This window comes from Hemiscyllium ocellatum, unplaced genomic scaffold (assembly GCF_020745735.1).
Source record: "Hemiscyllium ocellatum isolate sHemOce1 unplaced genomic scaffold, sHemOce1.pat.X.cur. scaffold_649_pat_ctg1, whole genome shotgun sequence".
In the NCBI taxonomy this organism is placed as follows: domain Eukaryota; kingdom Metazoa; phylum Chordata; class Chondrichthyes; order Orectolobiformes; family Hemiscylliidae; genus Hemiscyllium; species Hemiscyllium ocellatum.
In genome coordinates this window covers 91,505-113,722 of record NW_026869152.1, presented here as the reverse complement: position 1 = coordinate 113,722, position 22,218 = coordinate 91,505, and the positions used below count along the sequence as shown (strand labels likewise).

The window sequence follows — 22,218 nt, the reverse complement described above, 5'->3', positions numbered from 1 at the left end:
CCACGCCCCTCGTGATTTTATAAATCTCAATGAAGTCACCTCTCAGTCTTTGACTCTCCAGAGAAAATAGCCCCAGCCTATTCAGCCCCTCCCTGTAGCCCAAATCCTCCAATCCTGGTAACGTTTTTGTAAATCTTGTCCAAACCTTTTCAAATTTCACAACATCCTTCCCAGAACAGGGAAATTCAAACTGAAAACAGAATTCCAGAAGTGGCTTAATCAACGTCCTGTCCAGCCACAATATGACGTCCCAGCTTCTGTATTCAATGCATTGACCAATAACGGAGAGCGTTAATGGAGTCCCATTTGCCAGCGGTTCACCCTCATCCCTCTAAAACCTCCCTCTTCATGTACCCAATCAGATGCCTTTTAAATGCTGCAATTGTTCTAGCCTCCACCCCTTCCTCTGGCAGTTCATTCCATACATGCAATGCCCTCAACGTGAATAAGATGCCCCTTGGATTCCTTTTAAATCTTTTCCCTCTCACCTTAAGCCTGTACCCTCTATTTCTGGACCCACCGAACTTGGGAAAAAGTCCCTGACTGCTCACCTTATCCATGCCCTTCATGACTTTATAAAATCACCTCTCAGCCTCCAAATCTCCAGGGAAAATAGTCCCAGCCTATTCAGCCTTTCCCAATAGCTCAAATCGTCCAACCCCAGGAAAGTCCTTGCAAATGTTTTCTGAACCCTTTCAAGTTTCTCAACATTATTCCAAGAACAGGGAGATTGGAACTGAAAACAGAATTCCAGAAGGGCCTTCATCAGTGCCCTGTCCAGCCACAATATGACATCACAACAGCTGCATTCAATGCATTGACCAATAACGGGGAGCGTACCAAATGCTGCATTCACTCCCCTGCCTACCTGTGACTCTACTTTCAAGGAACTATGAACCTGCACTCCAAGGTCTCTTTGTTCAGCAATGTTCCCCAGGACTTTACCATTAAGTGCATAAGTCCTGCCCTGATTTGCCTTTCCAAAATATAACAGCTCACATTTATCTAATTTGAACTCAGTCTGCAATTCCTTGCTCCAATGGCCCATCTGATCAAGATCCTGTTGTATTCTGAACTAACCTTCTTCACTGTCCACTACACCTCCAATTTTGGTGTCTTCTGTAAACCTACTGACCATATCTTATATATTCACATCCAAGTCATTTATTTAAGGGCCCAATATCCATCCCTGCAGCACACTGCTGCTCACAGGCCTCCAGTCCGCAAAGCAACCCTCAATCATCATCCTCTGTCTCCTACATTCAAGGTAGTTTTGTAATGGCTTGCTCTCCCTGCATTCCATGTGATCTAACCCTGCTAACCAGTCTGCTTTGTGGAACCTTGTTGAATGTCCATATAAACAACATTCACCGCCTGGCTTAATCAATTTTCTTTGTCACTTCAAAACACTCACTCAAGTTAGTGAAACACAATTGTGCATGTACAAAGCCACAGTGACTCTCCCTGATCATTCCTTACCTTTCCAAATAGATGGATATCCTGTCCATTCGAACAACTTGCCTGCCTGACTTCAGGCTCACTGTTCTCTTGTTCCATGGCCCCTCCTTACCACCTTTTTTAAAATAATGGCACCTCACCTGTCGCTATCAAACATACAAATACCTCAGGAGAGGCCCAACAATCAGTTCCCTAGATTTCCAGAAAGTTCCAGGATACACCTGATCAGGTTCCAGGGCTTTATCCACCTTGATGTGATTTAAGACATCCAGTCCCACCTCCTCTGTAACATGGACACTTTTCAAGTTATCATTGTTTATTTCTCCAAACTCTCGAGCTTCCATATACTTCTCCAGTAAAAATGACGTGAAATATTTGCATATATTTCACACCCCCTGTGGTTCCATAGACAGCCTTGTTGACCTTTAAGCGGTCCTATTCTCTGGTCCAGTTAATCTTTTGTCTGTGATATATTCGTTTAATCTCTTTGGATTCTATTCCAGGACATCCCAGAAAGGCCTACTTCAAGGACCGTAACTTTCCTCCGACTTGATCAACAATGCCCTCCAACACATACCCTCCACTTCCCGCACCTCCACCTTTACCCCACCCCTCCAGCCACAATAAAGAATACAGCCCTGCGGTCTTCATCTTCCACCCCACTAATCTCCAGATACAGCGCATTAACCTCTTATTTCTGCTACCTAAAGTCAGACCCCACCATAGACATATTTCCCTCCCCACCGCTATCTGCGTTCCACAGAGACCATTCCCTCTGCACCTCCCTTGTTAGGTCCACACCCTCCCACCAACACATGCTCCACACCTTTGACCTTCCCTTACCGCCACGGGAAATGTAAAACGTTCAGCCACACGTCACTGAGCTCTGTCCAGGACCTCAAAACGATCTTTTCACATCAGGCAGAGATTTGCCTGCACATCCCAAAACCTCATATACTGCATCTGGACACTATGGGAAATTTAACATGGTTCATCCAACTAACCTACACATCTTTGGACTGTAGGAGTAAATTTGAATATCCGAAGGAAACCCTCACAAACACTGGGGAGAATGTGCCAACTCCAACAGAGACAGTTGCCTGAGGCTGGTATCAAACCCAGGTCTCTGTTGCTGAGGAAGCAGCGCTAACCACTGAGCCACAATACTGTGGGATCTTTGGTGCTGATGTGCTGCCCCACTGATACCTCAGTCACTCTCCCTGCCTCATTTCCTAAGAGGCAGTGATGATGGAGTGAAATTATCACTAGACAGTTAATCCAGAGACCCAGATAACGTTCTGGGGACCTGGGTTTGAATCCCATCACGGCAGATTTTGGAAAGTGAATTCAATAAATATCTGGAAAAAATAATCTAGTGACGACAAGGAATCCATTGTCAATTGTTGGAAAAACCCATGTGGTTCACTCATGACCTTTAGGGAAGGAAAATGCCATCCTTACCTGGTCTGGTCTGCATGGGACTCCAGACCTATAGCAACGTGGTTGATTCTTAACTGCCCTCTGGGTAAACGCAGCAATAAATGCTGGCCGAGCCAGTGATAGCCTCATCCTGTGAATGAATAAAGGAAACAGGTCAGGTTTTGTTCCTTCTCTAGTAGGTACATCCTACAAACTCAATCAGAAATGTTCTCGTACACACTGAACAAATACATTTCCATCCAAGCCCTTAACACTACAGCACTCCGAGGCCATGTTGGTAAAGTTAAAACCCCTTATCATTGCAACTATATTTTTACAGATAACTGAGGTCTGCCGGTAAAATTGTGTCTCAATTCCCCGCTGACTATTGGGAAAGAGTCTATAATACAATCCCAGTAAGATGGTCATCCCTTTCTTATTTCTCAGTACCACCCAAATAACTTGCCTGGATGTACTCCCAGGAATATCCTCCCGAAGCCCAGCCATAATGTTATCCCTAATCAAAAACACCTCTCCCCCTGCTCTGTTGTCCCCTTGCTATAGCATCTATACCCTGGAACATTAAGCTGCTAGTCCTATCCATCCCTGAGTGCTGCCTCTGTAATTGCTGTAATATCCCAGGCACATGTTCAAAACCATACCCTGAGCCCACCTGCCTGACCTGTCAGGTCTCTTGCACTGAAATAAATGCAGTGCAACTGGTCCGTCGCACCTCATTCTGTAGCTTGCTCTTGCCTGCCTTGACAGTCTGATCTGGTGAACAGTACCAGCCTCAGACTCACCTCTTTGCTCACTATCTCTTTAGGATTACCCCGACTCCCTCACTGGTTTAATGCCTCCCGAGTGGCACTAGCAAATCTCCCTGCTCCTCAGGACCCCATGCTTTCCCCTTCCTATGTCATTGGTACCAATGTACAATGTCCTCCCACTGGTTATTTTCCCCTTTGAGAATGTTCTGCTCCCTCAGAGATATCCTTGACACTGGCACCAGGGCAGCACCACCCCATTCTGATGTCTCACTGTCAGCTGCAGAAACGGCAGACTGTGCCCCTGACGAGAGAGTCCCCTATCACCATCGATCGTGTGGAACTGGATACACCTCACATTATGTTAGAAGCCAGTCTCAGTCCCAGTAACTTGGCTGTCAGTGCTACTTTCCCCTGAAAGTCTATTACCACCTACATTTTCCAAAACAGTACACTTGTCTGAGATGGGGATAGCCACAGGAGACTCCTGCAGTACCTACCTACCTACCTACCCCTCCTAGCTTTTCTGGAGGTAACCCACCTACCTGACTGTATCTGCAGTATCCGGAGACTGCCGCCTATCACACTCCCCGGCTCCTGTCAATTCCTCACTGCCTTTATTCACTCCTCCACCAATCCATGTGATCCAATAGGATTTGCAATCACACTTCTTGCAGACAAATCATCAGGATCATTGAAACTCTCCCTAATCTCCCACACCCGACAGGAACAGCACGCCACTCTACAACAGGCCATCTCTCCGCCTTAACAACCTACAGACCAAGACAAAGGCACAGTCTTACTGCTCAAAAAATACTGCCCGAGAATAACTTATTGCTTACATTTTATATCTTAAACTTTCAATCAAGAGACCGTAAGACATTAAAAAGAAATCCTCACCTGACTCATGATTGTAGATTTAATAAAATAAAACTGACTAATATTGATGTTTGAAGAGACTGAAACTCACTGAGCTGATCCCTGGCTCTGAGTACTTCCAAGGGGGAGGTCTCTCTGAGGGCAGCTGTGAAATGTCACTGTTTCTCTTCTCTGCCCACTCCATTTCCAGAGAGGTTTTTAACTTCACAGCAAGTCAGCTCAGAGAGGTCACTGCTTGGTTTTATTCACTGGAGGGTGCCTTTGCTGCCCAGACCAGTATTTATTGGCCACCTTTACTTGTCTTGGAGAAAGTGGTGGTTAACCGCCTCCCTGAAATGCTGCAGTCCATGTACACCACAGTGATGTTTGGACAACAATCCCCCTCTGGCCCCACAACCCTCCCTGTCTCTGTAATCCCCCTCTGGCCCCACAACCCTCCCTGTCTCTGTAATCCGCCCCCCGGCTTCATCACCCTCCCTGTCTCTGTAATCCCCCTCCGGCTTCACCACCCTCCCTGTCTCTGTAATCCCCCTCCGGCTTCACCACCCTCCCTGTCTCTGTAATCCCCTCCGGCTTCACCACCCTCCCTGTCTCTGTAATCCCCCTCCGGCTTCACCACCCTCCCTGTCTCTGTAATCCCCCTCCGGCTTCACCACCCTCCCAGTCTCTGTAATCCCCCTCCGGCTTCACCACCCTCCCAGTCTCTGTAATCCCCCTCCGGCTTCACCACCCTCCCAGTCTCTGTAATCCCCCTCCGGCTTCACCACCCTCCCTGTCTCTGTAATCCCCCTCCGGCTTCACCACCCTCCCTGTCTCTGTAATCCCCCTCCGGCTTCACCACCCTCCCTGTCTCTGTAATCCCCCTCCGGCTTCACCACCCTCCCTGTCTCTGTAATCCCCTCCGGCTTCACCACCCTCCCTGTCTCTGTAATCCCCCTCCGGCCCCACAACCCTCCCTGTCTCTATAATCCCCCTCCGGCTTCACTACCCTCCCTGTCTCTGTAATCCCCCTCCAGCCCCACAACTCTCCCTGTCTCTGTAATCCCCCTCCGGCTTCAGAAATTACATGTCCGTGGCATAAGATTTTTATTTGGATTCGTTTTTGTTTAATAAACCACCTCCCCCCTCCACAAAAAAGTGACATATTTCACCCCCAAACAAATTTCTGTTGATTGACCTTTTGGAGAGGCCGACACATGGACACCACAGTATTTTATCTCACATTGTACACGTAGAATGATGGAACTTGCTTTTAAATATTGCTAAAAAAGGAAGGCAATGGCTTAATGGTATTCCTGCCAGATGATTGAAATGTACAGTGTTCCGAGGATTAGGGTTAGAATCCCAACATGGCTGATGGCAGCATCGGAATCCAATACAATCTAGAATGAAAAGGCGAATGATGACCATGAAACTATTGTCAATTGTTAGAAAACCCAACTGGTTCACTCATGTCCTGTCGGGAAGGAAACTGTCATCCTCACCTGGTCTGGCCTACATGTGACTCCAGACCCACAGCAATGTGGTTAACTCTCAACTGCCCTCAGGAAAAATACATTAAAAACTGTTAACAAATACCCCGCAGGTATCACTTAAAAACTGGCTGTTCCCAATGGGACCATGGGAATTTCTGAACGGCCTGAACTAAAACGGAGTTTCAGCTTCACCTTCTCCCCGTCTCCCCTCACTCTGTTTACACCCAACTCCAGAACACTCTCATTGAGCCAAGCAGCCCTCTCAGTGCAGCCCTGTCATTGTCATTGTCTGCTCACACCTACACTGCCCTCAGCCTCCTGTACTGTTCCAGTGTATCTCAATGGGAGCTCAGGGACAGCATCTCATCTTTCAGTTCAGCCCTTTGTAACCCCAGAGTCAACATGGACCTCAGCAGTTTCTGAATGAACAGACAGTTGTCAGAAGCTGGAACATCCCACCTGAAAAGGTACTGGAATTTGAGTCTAAAAGGAGTTTTAATGGGAAGTTTGCAGGTAATTGAAAATATGAAGTTTACAGGTTAACATCATGAAGTGGGTGATTGGGTCTAAATCTGAGAGTTCTTACAAAGAGACGAGGTGTAATTTGGATAAATCTGTGCTCCCTCTCATGCCAATATCTCCTTCCTCAGCTGCAGGGCCCAGAACAGAGCACACACCCAAAGGGTGATCCAACCACGAATTTGTACATCTTTCTGCTTAACAAAAATATTGGAGATATTTTCCCACAAACAGAACTGACAAACCTTTCTCCTTCCACAGTTAAATGCCAATGATATTCAGATCCTGATGACTCCATTGACTGTAAAAACTTACTTTTGAGATCCCAACCTCAATTATTCTGATTTACTATCCTATGAAATAAATTGACAAAACAAAACAGAATATAAAGACATACCTTTCTCTTGGTTTGTGCTTGATGTGTAAATGCCTCTCCCCCTCCCCCATCCGAGGAAGAGGACATGTCCATGCCCCTCACTGTACCTTGCCCCCAATAAAGATGGCGGCCATATCCCAGGCCCTATCACCGCCTGAGGGCCGCAGCCATTTTCCCATCTGCTGCAAACGCGGGATTAAGAGTTTCTAATTCAGACTAACGACCCGTACAGAGTGTAATTAAAACTTCCCAGTCTGAAGTGACTCATTACCTCTGTCTCTGAGGCCACTCTCCCCTTCCCTGTTTGCCTCTCCCACATTCACCAACGGCCGAGTCACGTGACACTGCACAGGCGGAGTTACTGGTGACGTGTCATCCCACTGGCCACGCCCCTCATTCTCTCCCATTGTTTGGATGACCAGCTGGTTCCACTTCGTCCACCAGTCCCACCTCCTTTTCCTATTGGTGGAAAGCTGCCATTAATCAGCTGGACCCCATTGTGAGGTCAGTGGTGGGATCCTCCCCCTGCCTGAATCAAACCCGGAAGGTGGATGGATGGTGTCAATCAGGAACAACAAGCAGGAGGTGCTGGGAAAGCTCAGCAGGTCTGGCAGCATCTGGGAACAGGAATCTGTCCAGTGGCCCTTCCTCAGAACCGATGGGAGCTGGGAAAATTAGAATCCTGACAGTGTGGAAACAGGCCATTCGGCCCAAAAGTCCACAGCGTCCCTCCGAATGGTATCCCACCCAGACCCATTCCCCTACCCTATTACTGTATATTCCTCCTGACTAATGCACCTCACCTACACATCCCTGAGCATTATGGGAAATTTAGCTTGGCCAATTCAACTAACCTGCAGATCTTTGTACTGCAGGAGATAGGGGGTTAAAGAGTAAATAATAGGCAGGGACAGAACCCAAAGAGAGACCGGAACATTTGGAAAGACAAAGGAGTGGATTACGATCTGGCTGGGAGGGTGCATAGCTGTTAATGGAGGGGACAGGAACCTGTGTCTGGCAGCATCTCAGTGGAGGTGGCGGAAATGGCGACTGATGATCGACGTTCTGCTGCAAAAACAGACCCCGAGCTTCCAGCTGCCTGTCACTAGAACACACCTGGCCAACACCTCTGTCTCATGCTTACTGCAGTGTTCCAGTGAAGCCAGAACATACCAAAATACCAAATATTTCAAGGACTGCAATTTCCCCTCCCATGTGGTCAATACCATCCAATGTATCTCCTCCACTTCCTGCACCTCTGCCTTTGAAACCCACACCTCCAACTGCAACAAGGATAGAACACCCGCAAGCTCCCCCCACCCACCCCAAGTCCTTACCTTCCACCCAGATACAACACATCATCTTCTGCCATTTCCACAAGCTACAATCAGACCGCACCACCAGATTCTGAAGGGGTTTGACAGAATAAATACTGATGTGTCTGAGGGTAAATACTGAGGGGGGAGTCTGAAACCAGATTCTGAGCCAGTCACAGAATCAAGGGTTCTGTTTCGGATTCATCACGTTTAAGGCAACACAGACACGGGTAAGGGGTTTCAGTAGCAATGGAGCTGGAGTGAGGAGGGGACAAACAACGTTTAAGAGATTGGAATTCCTGGTGTTTGGGATTGTGTAAACGTCTAATCAGAAGGTCAGCTTCGCGTCAGAAACAACTGCAATATTGTGAAGAGTGAACTGCAATATTGTGAAGAGTGTAGTTCTGCTGTATAGTTCTCAGTGAGAGGGAGGGGCTCAGCAGTAAGGGAAAGGAATTGGTCAGGCAACGGGTTTAACCATGACAATGTTTCATTGGAGGAAACTGCACCTAATCGAGTAGTGGGAATGTGGTTAGCAGCTTGATAACTGAGTAACAGTGGAGTAATGGAGAGGGATGACGGGGAGGGAGAGCTGGGCATTGTCAGTGTACATGTGAAACCCAACATGGTGCTTTTGCACAATGTCACCTCCTGTCAGTATGTAGAGGAGATACAAGAGGGGCCAAGGATAGATCCATGAGGGACACCAAATGCAAGGAATTCAGAAAGGAAAGGGAGAGTGGAGATGGAGCAGGATTTTTCAACAACCATGAGGTCAAATATTAGTTTTTCACAGAATGGGAGAGAAGGACATAACCAGAAAAGACAGAACAAGGAACAATATCTGTGAATCGGTGACGGAGACTGATGAGGAGGGGGAGAAAAGAGAGGTGGAAACTCTATGGTTTACTGAGATGAGGGTAAAAGGGTCAAGATGAGCTCTGATAAGGCTTGACCGGGATTGGAGAAAGTTTGGACAAAATCCGGGAACACCACGTGAGGCAGTTTGACTCAGTGGGAGGGAGGGAAGCAGCAGATCGGATTGTCTCAGTCTTAGTGACAGAGAAACTCCATGTGCTCCAAACTCTTGTTGGTGGAGAGAAGGATGGAGGAGACAGGATGATGGACAGTGTTTCACAAAGAAACAAAACCTGGGTAAGTGATATTTAAAGTGAGTGAACAAACCTAATGTATTTAACTTCTACCCAAAATATTAAAACCAATGACAGAAATCCTGGTTCGAATCCCAACTTGGCAGATGGTGGAATCTGAATTCAAGAAAAAATAACTGGAATTAGGAATCTCCTAATCTCCATGGAACCATTGTCAATGGTGGAAAAATATCCTGCCAACCCGACAGTGGCCCAGCCAGCTACTCACTGTATTAATCACTGCAAAGTCTCAACAAAGGAATGAAACTGGATGGACCACTCAGCATCTGACAAGGCACCAGAAAATACAACCACAGAATCAGCCCTCTCGATGGTGCAACGTCCTCCAGACTAACATCTGGAGTTTGGTGTCAAAATGTGCAGAGCTGTCTCACAGACCAATCAAGGAACAGCCTGACATACTCATATTCATGGAATCAACTCTTACAGACAATGTTGAAAATGTGTTGCTGGAAAAGCGCAGCAGGTCAGACAGCATCAAAGGAGCAGGAGAATCGACGTTTCGGGCATGAGCCCTTCTTCAGGAGCCCTTTTACAGACAATGACCAGATACCACCATCACCATCCCTAGATATCGAGAGTGTGGTGATGGAAAAGCACAACAGGTCAGGCAGCATCCGAGGAGCAGGAGAATCGACGTTTCGAGCCTAAGCCCTTCATCAGCCTGACCTGCTGTGCTTTTCCAGCACCACACTCTCGACTCTGATCTCCAGCATCTGCAGTCTTCACTTTCTCCTGAAATCTCTGGATATGTCCTGTCCCACCAGCAGGACAGACCAGGCAGAGGTGGTGGCACAGACAGGGAGGATTTGCCCTCTGAGTACTCAGCATTGACTCCGGACACCAGGAAGTCTCATGGCTCCTGCTGATTACCACGCTCCGTCCTCCCTTGGCTGATGAATCACTTCTCCTTCATGTTGAACAACATTTGGAGGAAGCACTGAGGAAGTAAAATGGTGTCAAACGTACTCTGGGTACAGGATTTCAATGTCCACAATCGAGACTAGCTCTGCAACAGAATTACTGACTGAGCTGGTCATGTCCTAAAGGATATAGCTGCTCAACTGAGTCTGCAGCAGGTGGTGAGGGAACCAACAACAGGGAATAACATACTTGATCTCATTGTTATGAACTGACCAGCTACAGACACATCTGTCCATGACAGTATCGGTACGAGCGACCATTGCACATTCTTTTTGGAGACACAAGTCTTGGCTTAAAGTTGAGAAAAACTTCCATTGTGTTGAGTGACACTATCACCGTTCTAAATGGAACAGACTTTGATGAGATGTAGGAACGTAAATTGGATCTCTCTGAGGCACTGTGGGACATCAACAACAGCAGAACTGTACTCCAGCACAATCTGTAATCTCATGGGTTTGTAAATCCTGCTCTCACCCATCACAAAGGACAGGAAAGGAGGGCATGCCCAGAGCAGCACCAGGCATAACTAAAAATGAAGTGCCAACCTGAAGCTACCAAACAGAACCATCTGCATATCAAACAGCATCAGCACCAAGCAACAGAGTTAAGTGATCCCACAACCAATGGATCAGATCAGAGCTCTGCAGTACTGCCACACCCAGTTGTAAACGGTGATGGACAATAAAACAACTCACTGCAGGAAGCATCACAGATATCCCCACCCTTACTGATGGAGGGGCCTCACACATCCATGCACCAGATAAGTCAACAGCCTTTGCAGCCAGAAGTGGGATGCTCCATCCCAGCCTTCTCCAGTGGTTTCCAACATCACAGATGTGAGTTTTAAGCCAGTTTCATTCAGTTTGAATAACATCAAGAAGTGGTTAAGTAGTGCAAAGGCTACGGGCCCTGCCAATATCCTGGCAATAATACTAATGGCTTGTGCTCCAGAACTTGCCACCCGCCAAGCCAAGTACCGCTCCAGCACTGGCATCTACTGACATTGTGGAACATTGCCCAGGCATGTTCAACAGAAAACACAGGGCAATCCAACCAAGCCAATTTCCCTCCGTCAGTCCACACTCGATCAGCAGTAAAGTGATGGAAGATGTCACCAACAGGGCTACCAAGCAGCAGCTGCTCAGCAACAGCCAGCTGAGTGACACTCATTTCAGGCTCCACCATGGCCACTCAGCTCCCGATTGTGTTACCGCCTGATTCACAACCTGACAACCAGCTGAATCCCAGAGGTGTGGTGAGGTGAGGGGGACAAGACCACTATTTCGAGCTGATTCTAACATTGTATTAGCTCATATACTCTCATTCACCTTGTGTTATCTCCAGACTTCCTTATACAAACACACTCCTGGCCAACTTCCCACATTCAACCTCCCAGTTATCTCAAGAAAAACTAAATCTCTGCCCAAGTACTTCCTCGTACCAAAACTTGTTGATCCATCAAAAGGCTGCTATTCATAATCAACAACATAGAGCCACAGAGATGTACAGCATGGAAACAGACCTTTCGACCCAACCTGTCCATGCCGAACAGATATCCCAACCCAATCTAGTCTCACCTGCCAGCATCCGGCCCACATCCCTCAATTTAAAATTCTCACCCTTGATATAATTCCTGGTTGTGACCATCCCTAGCTCGCTGCATCACACACCCTTTGAGAACTCGACAACCCATTCTGTTCGAGACTCCCAATGATCTGTTAATTCATTACCTCACCTGTGTGGCTGCTTTTACAGTTGCCAAAGCAACAAGCTCTGAAATTCACAGCCAAAACCTCACAGGTCTGCTTTCCTCCTTTAAGACATTCCTCAAAACCTACTTCTCTGGCCTTGTCTAAAGTTTCCAATAATATTTGTGTGAAATTATAAGCATGATAATAAAACTACAAACTGTTCCTGATTTGGACATTATCTTCAAATCATCACTGTTGCTGTAATGAATAATCTGTAATGTCTCTTACCCAACCACATTGTGGGAGCACCTTCACCACACAAACTGCAGCTGTACAAGAAAGTCAAACATCACCCTCTCCCCAGGCAACAGGGCTTTGGCATTAATCACTGGGATCTGTGGAAGGAGAAACACAGTTGATGTTTCAGGGAGTGCAAAACGGATTACAGGGAACGAAAATGATGCAGAATTTATAGTCAGAAACGGAAGGAAAATACACTTGCTCATCGGAAAAAAGAATTCTTGACTGTCAAAAATTTTCCAGAAAAAAAATTAATAAGCAGCACACGGTCAGGGGCTGGGCGGCAGTGAAAAATTAACGTATAAAAATGTCTGTAAAAGTAATAGTAAAATACACCCATTGTTCGAGACTGAGGAAGCTAGACATTAACAAAGTGGTCATGAGGGAGCCCAGAGATGAAGCAGAACAGTATAAGCTGTTATGATCCCACAGTCATAGAGATGTATAGCGCCGACACAGACCCTTCAGTCTAACTCATCCATGACAACCAGGTATCCGAACCTAATCTATTCCCATTTGCCAGCACTTGGCCCATATCCCTGTAAACGCTTACTCATCATATCATGTGTCTATTTAGACGCCTTTAACAAGTTTTATCTGTACTAGCCTCCACCACTTCCTCTGGCAGCTCATTCCACCCACTGCATGAGAGTTGTCCTTTAGGCCCCTTTGAAATTTTATCCGTTCATCCTAAAGCAATGCCTCTACTTCTGGACACCATCACTCCAAGGAAAACACCTTGTTCATTTACTCCATTCATGCCTCTCTTGATAGTATAAACCTCCATAACATCACAGGTCAGCCTATTGCACTCCAGGGAAAACAGCCCAGCCTCCAACCTCAAATCCTCCAACACTAACAACATTCTTGGAAGTCTTTTTTGAAACCTTTCAAGTTTCACAGCACCCTTCTGATAGGAGGCAGGCCAGAACTGCACACAATATTCCAAACGTGGCCTAACGAATGCCCTGTACAGCAACATGACCTCCCACATCCTGTACTCAATGCTCGAACCAATAAAGGAATATAAACTGAACACCTTCTTCACCATCCTATCTGCCTGCCACTTGACTTGCAAGAAACTATGAACCTGCAGTCCAAGGTCTCTTTGTTCCGCAAACGTCTCCAGGGCCTGGCCATTCAGTGTATAAGTCCTGCACTGATTTGCTTTTCCAAAATGCAGCACCTCACATTTATCTAAATTAAACCCCATCTGATCAATATCTCATTGTAATCTGAGGTAACCTTCTTCATTATCCACAATACCTCCAATTTTGTATGACCTGCAAACTCATTTCCGATACCAAATCATTTAAATGAATGACAAAACAAATCCAGAAATAAACATCCATTTCTCTGAGTTTGAATGTGCTCTGTAAATCCTGCCCAATGACTCTGTACCACAGAAAGGCTGCACATGCGCCTGGCAGCGCCTTGCCCCCTACAAAGCTGGCAGTTCCGCATGTATCCAGTGAATTCTTGCCCCGAATAAAGATGGTGACGCGTACACATACCTGCAGCCACACTGAGGCAATTCCCCATTTACTGAAAACACGAGACTGGGACGTTACAAAATGTGTTTTCCGATGCGCACATTGTGTTTGTAAAACCTCTCCACTCACACAGAACCTCTCTCACCTCCTGCGGTTCCACAGACAGCCTTGATTTTTGCAGGTACCTATTCTCTGCCTGGTTACTCGTTTGTCCTTAGTGTGTTTGTACAATCACTTTGGATTCTCCTTATACCCATTTCCTAAAGCTATCTCATATCCCCTTTTTGCCCTCCTGGTTTACCTCGAGTATACTCCTACTGCCCCTATACTCCTCTAGGGATTCTCACAAACACAGATCTCTGTACCTGCCAAATGCCTCCTTCATTTTCCTGACCAGGCCCTCAATTTCTTTCGACAGGCAGCATTCCCTACACCTACCAGCCTTGGCCTTAACAGGAACATACTGTCTATATACTCTCATTCTGGCAGGCCTGTGGAGGCAATAGCAGATGAGGACAGAGAAACAATCATTCCCAGTAAAGAGGCAATGTTGGGAAAGATAACAGCCTCAAGGTAGCTGGGTCTCCTGGCCCTGATGGAATGCATTCGAGGGACTAAAGGAGATGGGGGTGGGGGGGGGGGGAGAATAACAAACTCGTGATAATTCACTAAAATTTGTTGGATTCTGGGATGGTTTTGACAGACTGGAAGCTGCAAATTGGTGCCACTAATTTTTCAAAAAGGACCTGTTAGCTTAACTTCTGCAGTGGAGAAAATGCTTGAATCTCTCAAGGAAGTAGTGGTGAGATATCTGGGTAGAAATTGTCTCATTTCGCAGACACAGCATGGATTCATGAAAGGCAGGTCACGTTTAATGGATTTACTGGAATTATTTGAGGATACAATGAGCGCGTTGGACAAGGGGGAACCGGTGGATGTGGTGTACCTGGATTTCCAGAAGGTATTCGATACGTTGCCACACAAAAGGCTGCTGTATAAGGTAAAGATGCACAACATTATGGGTAATTATCATTGATACAGGATCGGTTCACCAACATAATAAATAATGGGGATAAATGGGTGTTTGGATTAGTGTTGACACTACAACTGTTTGCAATTTACACAAATGTTTTGGAATTGAGGACCAAGTGTACGGTGTCAGAGTTCACATTTGATACAAAGATGAGTAAAGCAATGTCTGCAGAGTCCACTGTCAGTCTGCACAGGGATACAGATCAATTAAGTGAGTGGGTAAGGATCTGGCAAATGGAGTTCAATGTTGGGATATGTGAGGTCATCCATTTGGGTCGGACTAACAGCAAACTGGATGATGAAATGATGAACACATGCAGCAGGCTGCTGTGCAGAGGGAGCTGGGTGTCCTTGTGCATGAATCACAGGAAGCTGGGTTGCAGGTACAGCAGGTCATTAAGGCAGTGAAGGGAATATTGTCCTTCATTGCCAGAGGGATGGTTATGCTGCAGCTGTACAGGGGGCTGGGGAGGCCACACCTGGAGTACTGTGTACAGGTTTGATCCCCTTACATTAGCAAGGATGTACTGGCACTAGAGGGAGTGCAGAGGAGGGTCACTAGTTTGAGTTGGGAGTTGAGAGGGTTGGTGTATGTGGAGAGATTGAGAAAACATGTTCTATACTCATTGTAATTTAGAAGAATGGGACGTTGGATAGGAAACAAATAAAATTATGAGGGGAGGAGATAAGACAGAAGCAGGGAGGCTATTTCCACTGGGGTCGGGTCCAACTCCAGAGCCTCAAAATAAGGGGGAGCAGATTTAGGACTGAGATCAGGAGGAGCTTCTTCAGCTAAAGGGTTGTGAATCTGTGGCGTTCCCTGCTGACTGCAGCATTTGAATGCCTTTCAGGCAAAATGTAGATTTGTGAACAGGAAAGGAATTAAGGGTTATGGTGGGAGATCGGGACCGTGGAGCTGAGGCCATGAAAGGATCAGCCCTGATCTTATTGAATGGTAGAGCAGGCTGGAGGGGCCAGGTGAAAGTTCTTGCCTCGTGCCATCAAAATCAGCCTTTGTCCAATTCAGAACCTTAACATGTAGATCTGGTCTATTATTTTCTGTAACTATTTTAAAACTAGTAGAATTATCAGAGAATCCCAACAGTGTGGAAGCAGGTCATTCAGCCCATCACACTGATACTGACCCTGAGAGCCTCCTCACCTCCCCCAGTAACATTGCATTTCCCAGGGCCACCCAACCTACACATGCCTGAACATTACGGACAATTCAGCCTGGACAATCCACCCAACCTGCACATCCCTGAACACTGTGGACAATTCAGCCTGGATAATCCAACCTATCCTGCACATCTTTGGACTGTGGGAGGAAACCAGAGAACCCAGACAAAATCCATGCAGAATACCCCAATAAGGTGGTCATCCCTTTCTTATTTCCCAGTTCCAACGAAATAACTTCAATGGGCATACTCCCAACAATATCTTCCCTAAGCAAAAACATAATGCTATCCTGAATCAAAAATGCTACTCCCCCTCCTCTCTTGTCCCCCTTTCTATTCTTCCTATAGCATCTATACCCTGGAACATTAAGCTGCCAGTCCTATCCATCCCTGAGTGATACCTCTGTAGTTGCTATAATATCCCAGTGCCATGTTCAAAACCATACCCTGAGCTCATCTGCCTTCCCTGTCAGGCCTCTTCTATTGAAGTAAATGCAGTGCAACTGCTCAGTCCGACTTCATTCTGTGCCTTGCCCTTGCCTGCCTTGACTATTTGACTTCTGAACTGTACTAGTCTCAGACATACTCTTTCCTCACTATCTTATTGGGTTTACACCCACTCCCTCACTGGTTTAATGCCTCCCGAGTATCACTAATATCTCCCTGTCTGGATGTTAACACCTTCCAATTCAGGTACAATCCATCCTTCTTATGCAGGTCAACTCTACTCCAGAGGAGATCACAATGATCCAAAAAAAATGTGAATCCTTTTCCCCTGCACCAGCTCCTTAGCCACTCATCCAGCATCTCCTCCTCCTCTGTAATATGGACATTTTTCAAGATGTCACCATTTATTTCCCCACATTCTATATCTCCCATGTACTTCTTCACAGTAAACACTGATGCAAAACACTGGTTTCCTATCTCGCCCATCGCCTGCAGCTCCACACAATGGTTGTCTTGCTGATCTTGGAGGGTCTCTATTTTCTTCCTAGTTAGCCTTTTCTTCTTCATGTATTTATAGAAACCCTTCGGATTATTCTTAAACCTATTCGCCAAAGCTATCTCACGTCCCTTTTTTGCTTCCTGATTTCCCTCTTAATTATACCCCTACTGCCTTTATACTCAATTTTTTTGGATTGGAATAAATGCAAAATATAACAACCCGACAAAACAGACGAGGGCAGGACTTACTCTCAATAAAAGTAGGGCCTTGAGTAGTGATATGGGAACAAAGAGATCGAGGGCTTCACGTCTTTGAAGTTTGTGTGACATGTAGACAGGGTGGTTAATAAGGTGCTAAGCACACTTACCTTGATTGTTCAGACCTTGGAGTACAGGAGTTGGGACGTTATGTTGAGGATGTACAAGATGATGGGGAGGCCTCTTCTGGAATACTCTATCCAGTTCTGGTTGTGCTGTTATAGGAAGGAGATTATTAAATTGGAGCAGGTTCAGAAGAGATTTACCAGCATGTTGCCATGAATGGAGGGATTGTGTTCTAAGGAGAGGCTGGATAGGCTGGGAATTTTTTCACTGGCGTGCACGAGGTTGAGGCGTGAGCTTATTAGAGGTTTATAAAATTAGAAAGAGTGTAGACAGGGTGAATAGCCGGGGGAGAGGGGGATTCAAAACTCGGGTGCATTCATTTTGAGAAGAAATGAGAAAGATTTGAGAAAATACATGAAGGTTTTAATAAAAAAAGATATACGTGTGGAATGAACTTCCAGAGGAAGTGGTAGCTGTGAATACAATTACAATATTGAAAAGACATTCAGATAAGTACATAAATAGGAAATATTTGGATGGATGTGGACCAAGCGGAGGCAGGTACAATTAGTTCAGTTTGGAATTATGGTCGGCATGGACTGGTTGGACCACAGGGCCTGTTTCCTTGCTGTATAACATTATGACTCTAATCCTCACGATCCCTCAATTCCTCCATCCTCAACTCGCCTGATCAATGTCACCTAAACCATCCTCACAACTCTTCCTTATTTATATAATTCCTCACTAGCCACAGAACGCTCCCTATCTCACGTCCTCCAGTTTCTCAAATCTCTGCGATATGTGCCTTTCTTTAGTTCCAACCTTGAGGATGCCCTCATTCACTCCGATTGGTTGGATGACAAACTCGTACGACCTGGTCCTCCAGTACTGCCCTCTGGCCCTATTGGCCTGCCCTGACATCACTCACCTCACAATGGGCCCCGGATGATTGGTGGGATCCTCCCTCTCTCTGCTCTGGGATGAGCTTCATCATTCACAGTGAATGGGACAGTATCACAGAGCACAGGGGCTGGGGGCTATTCAGCCCATTGGGGCTATACTCTCTCCCTCTAGAAATGCTGCAAATCTGTCCCAATTCCCTTCCCATTTGCCCATAGCACCCCAAATCTTCCCTTAAAAGGTAAAATTCCAAATCTGTTTATGAATAATTGCTGAGTCTGTCCAGCTGCCGTTCAGACTATTCCAGATGCTCAGAACTTATTGAAGAACATAATGTTCACATATTCACTTATTATTTGCCAATTACCTGAAAATAGTTACTAAAATTGTGACATTGTTAACAATTCCCCTCTCTCTGCAAATTAAATATCTTAGAAACAAATTTGCAGCTGATCAAAATCACTGCTTAACCTTCTCAGCTCCAAGAACAATTATCTGTGCTTCTGCTAGCTCTCCACAAAAGAGGAACACATCTTATTTTCATTTATTAGTGTCATAGAGATGTACAGCACAGAAACAGACCTTTGGTCCAATTTGTCCATGCCAACTAGGAATCCTCAACAACTGGAGCCCCATTTGCCAGCGATTGGTCTGTATCACTTGAAACCCTTCCTGTCCATGTACCCAATCAGATGCCTTTCAAATGTTGTAATTGTATCAGCCTCCACTACTTCATCTGGCAGCTCATTCCACACACACACCACACACAGCTTGAAAACTTTGCCCCTTAGATCCGTTTTAAATCTTTGCCCTCTCAACTTAAGCCCATGCGATTGTTTTGAACCCACCTAACTGGGGGGAAAAGACCCTGGCTGTTCACCGTATCCATGCCCCTCATGATTTTATAAATCCCCATGAAGTCACCTCTCAGTCTTTGACTCTCCAGGGAAATTAACCCTGGCCTATTCAGCCTCTCCCTGTAGCCCAAATCCTCCAATCCTAGCAAAGTCTTTGTAAATCTTGTCTGAACTCTTTCAAGATTCACAACATCCTTCCCAGAACAGGGGATTTCGAACTTAAAACATAATTCCTGAAATGGCTTAATCAATGTCCTGTCCAGCCACAATTTGACATCCCAGCTTCTGTACTCAATGCATTGACCAATAAATATAAGCATACCAAACCCCACCTTCACTAGCCTGCCTATCTATGACTGTACTTTCAAGAAACAATGAACCTGCACTCCATGGTCTCTATGTTCAGCAACATTCCCAAGGACTTTACCATTAAGTGTATAAGTCCTGCCCTGATTTGCCTTTCCAAAATCCAACAGCTTACATTTGTCTAAATTGAACCCAGTCTGCCATTCCTCGCCCCAATGGCCCATCTGGTCAAGATCCTGTTGTATTCTGAACTAACCTTCTTCATTGTCCACTACACCTCCAATTTTGGTGTCTTCTGTAAACCTACTGACCATATCTCATATTCACATCCAAGTCAAATATTTAAGGACCCAATATCCATTCCTGCAACACGCTGCTGCTCACAGGCCTCCAGTCCACAAATCAACCCTCTGCACCACCCTCTGCCTCCTACCTTCAAGCCAGTTTTGTATCAAAATGGCTCGTTCTCTCAACATTTCATGTTATCTAACCTTGCCAACCAGTCTGCTTTGTGGAACATCGTTCAGTGTCCATATAGACAACATTCACAATCTGCCTTCATCAATCATCTTTGTCACATCTTCAAAAAAAAACTCAATCAAGTTAGAGAGAGAATTTCCCACACACAAAGCCATGCTATCTATCCCTAACCATTCCTCGTCTTTCCAAATACATGTAAATCCTGTCCCTCAGAATCCATTCCAACAACTTGCCTGCCACTGACTTCAGGCTCACTGACTTCTTGTTCCCTGGCCTTTCCTTACCACCTTTTTAAATAATGGCACATGTCTTCCAGCACCTCACCTGTCACCAAAGACAATATAAATATCTCAGGGAGGGGCACTGCTATCACATTCCTAGCTTTCCACAAATGTCTGGGATACATCTTAACAGGTCCCAGAGATTTATCCACCTCGATATGATTCAACACATCCAGTACTACCTCCTCTGTAATATGGTCAGGAGGCGGGCAGCAGTGGACAATTCATTTACTGAAAGGTCTGTGAACATAATAGTAAAATACTAAACAGAGCAAAAATACACTCAGAGACTGAGGAAGCTTGATAGTGAACAAGTGGACATCAAGGTGCTCAGAGGCGAATCGGAGCAGTTTTATGATCCCACAGTCAGAGATGTCTAGCACCGAAACAGACTCTTCAGTACAACCCATCTATGCCAACCAAATATTCGAACCTAATCTATTCCCATTTGCCAGCACTTGGCCGGCATCCCTCTGAACCCTTCCTATTCAACTGCCTTTGAAATGTTACAATTTTTGTTGCCCTTTAGGTCCCTGTTGAATTTTCCCCTCTCACCCTTAACCTATATCCTCTAGTTCTGGGCTCCACCACCCCAGGGTAAACACCTTGTCTATTTACGCTATCCATGCCCCTCACGATTATATAAATCTCTTCAAAATTACACCTCAGCCTATGACACTCCAGGGAAAATGGCCCCAGTCCCTATTATGCCTCTCCCTGCAACTCAAATCCTCCAACCCTGGCAACATCCTTGAAAATCAATTCTCAAACCTTTCAAGTTTCAGTGCCTCCTTCTGATAATAGGGAGACCAGAATTGCACACAATATTCCAAAAGTGGCCTAACCAATGTCCTGTCCAGCTCCTGTACTCAACGCTCTGACCAACAAAGGGAAGCATACCAAATGCCTTCTTCACTGTCTTATCGACCTGTGACTCTACTTTCAAGGAACTGTGAACCTGCATTCCAAGGTCTCTTTGTTCAGCAAGACTCTCCAAGACCTTACAATTCAGTGTGTGAGTCCTGCTCGGATTTGCTTTTCTAAAATGCAGCACCTCACATTTATCTAAATTAAACCCTATCTGCCACTCCCCAGCCCATTGGCCCATCTGATCAATATCCCATTGTATTCTGAGACAACCTTTATCACTGACCACAACACCAACAATTTTGGTGTCGCCAGCAATCTTACTAACGGTACCGCCTCAATTCACATCCAAATCATTTAAACGAATGACGAAACAAATCCAGAGAAAAAAAATCCATTTCCCTGGGTGTGAATGTGCTCTGTGTAAATCCTGCCCCATGACTCTCTATCAGGGAGAGCTGCACATACTCCCCTCTGAACTTTGCCCCCTACAAAGATGGCGGCTGCACGTGTCCAGTGATTCGTTGCCCCGAATAAAGATGGCGGCACTGACTCGAGTCAATCGCGAAATGAGGCATTTTCCGGTTTACTGCAAAAACGAGACTGTAAATTTCAAATTTGTCTTTTCCGATGTGCACCAAATGTTCGCAAAACCTCTCAGCCTAGACCGTCACCGTTTCCCTCCCGCTTGCTGCTGTTTATTTCTTTCCTTACCGACAGCTCTCCGCCCGCACAGCCGCGCTGTCCGCGAGGATGATCACGTGGTATAATCAAGTCCCGCCTCTCATTCACTCTGATTGGTCGGAGGGCCAACCGCCTCGCCAGGTCCTCCAGCCCCGCCCCTGTACTTCCATTGGTCCACCGCTGACATCAATCATCTTGTGACCATTGTTGGCTGGAGCATGCGCACTGCTTCCTGGTTTTTGTTGCTCTGCATAAGTTACAAGAGTGAGGGACAAAGTTAAAAACACACAACCACCTGATGCAGCAGCAGCAGCGCTAGTGCTTCCAAATAAACCTGTTGGACTATAACCTGGTGTTCTGGGAATTTTAATTTTGTCCATCCTAATCCAACGTCAGCACCTCCAAGTCACGAGTGAGGGAGGAATGTGTTATAAGTGATTTCTGTCTAGGCTTTCTGAATCTCCGGAGAATAGTTCCTGACACTTGGCTAACTATTCTAACTCTAGGGATCTGATTCAGAACAACCGGGTCCTGCCTCCGAACTCTGCCAACCGCGGACTGTCCTTTAACCCTTG

The 22,218-nt window shown here is 46.0% G+C and overlaps 1 long non-coding RNA gene across 2 annotated transcripts in view; it reads right to left on the bottom strand.

Moving 5' to 3' along the window:
• Positions 1-21,798, bottom strand: part of LOC132814062 (uncharacterized) — a 28,940-nt gene extending 7,142 nt beyond the window's left edge. For both annotated transcript variants that reach the window (XR_009644281.1, XR_009644282.1), the window contains exons 1-4: positions 21,674-21,798; positions 17,313-17,417; positions 12,285-12,391; positions 2,920-3,028 (exon numbers count right to left, since the gene is read on the bottom strand). This is a non-coding gene — a long non-coding RNA (uncharacterized LOC132814062). The remainder of the gene's footprint in view (positions 1-2,919; positions 3,029-12,284; positions 12,392-17,312; positions 17,418-21,673) is intronic.
• Between the last annotated feature and the right edge of the window lie 420 nt (positions 21,799-22,218).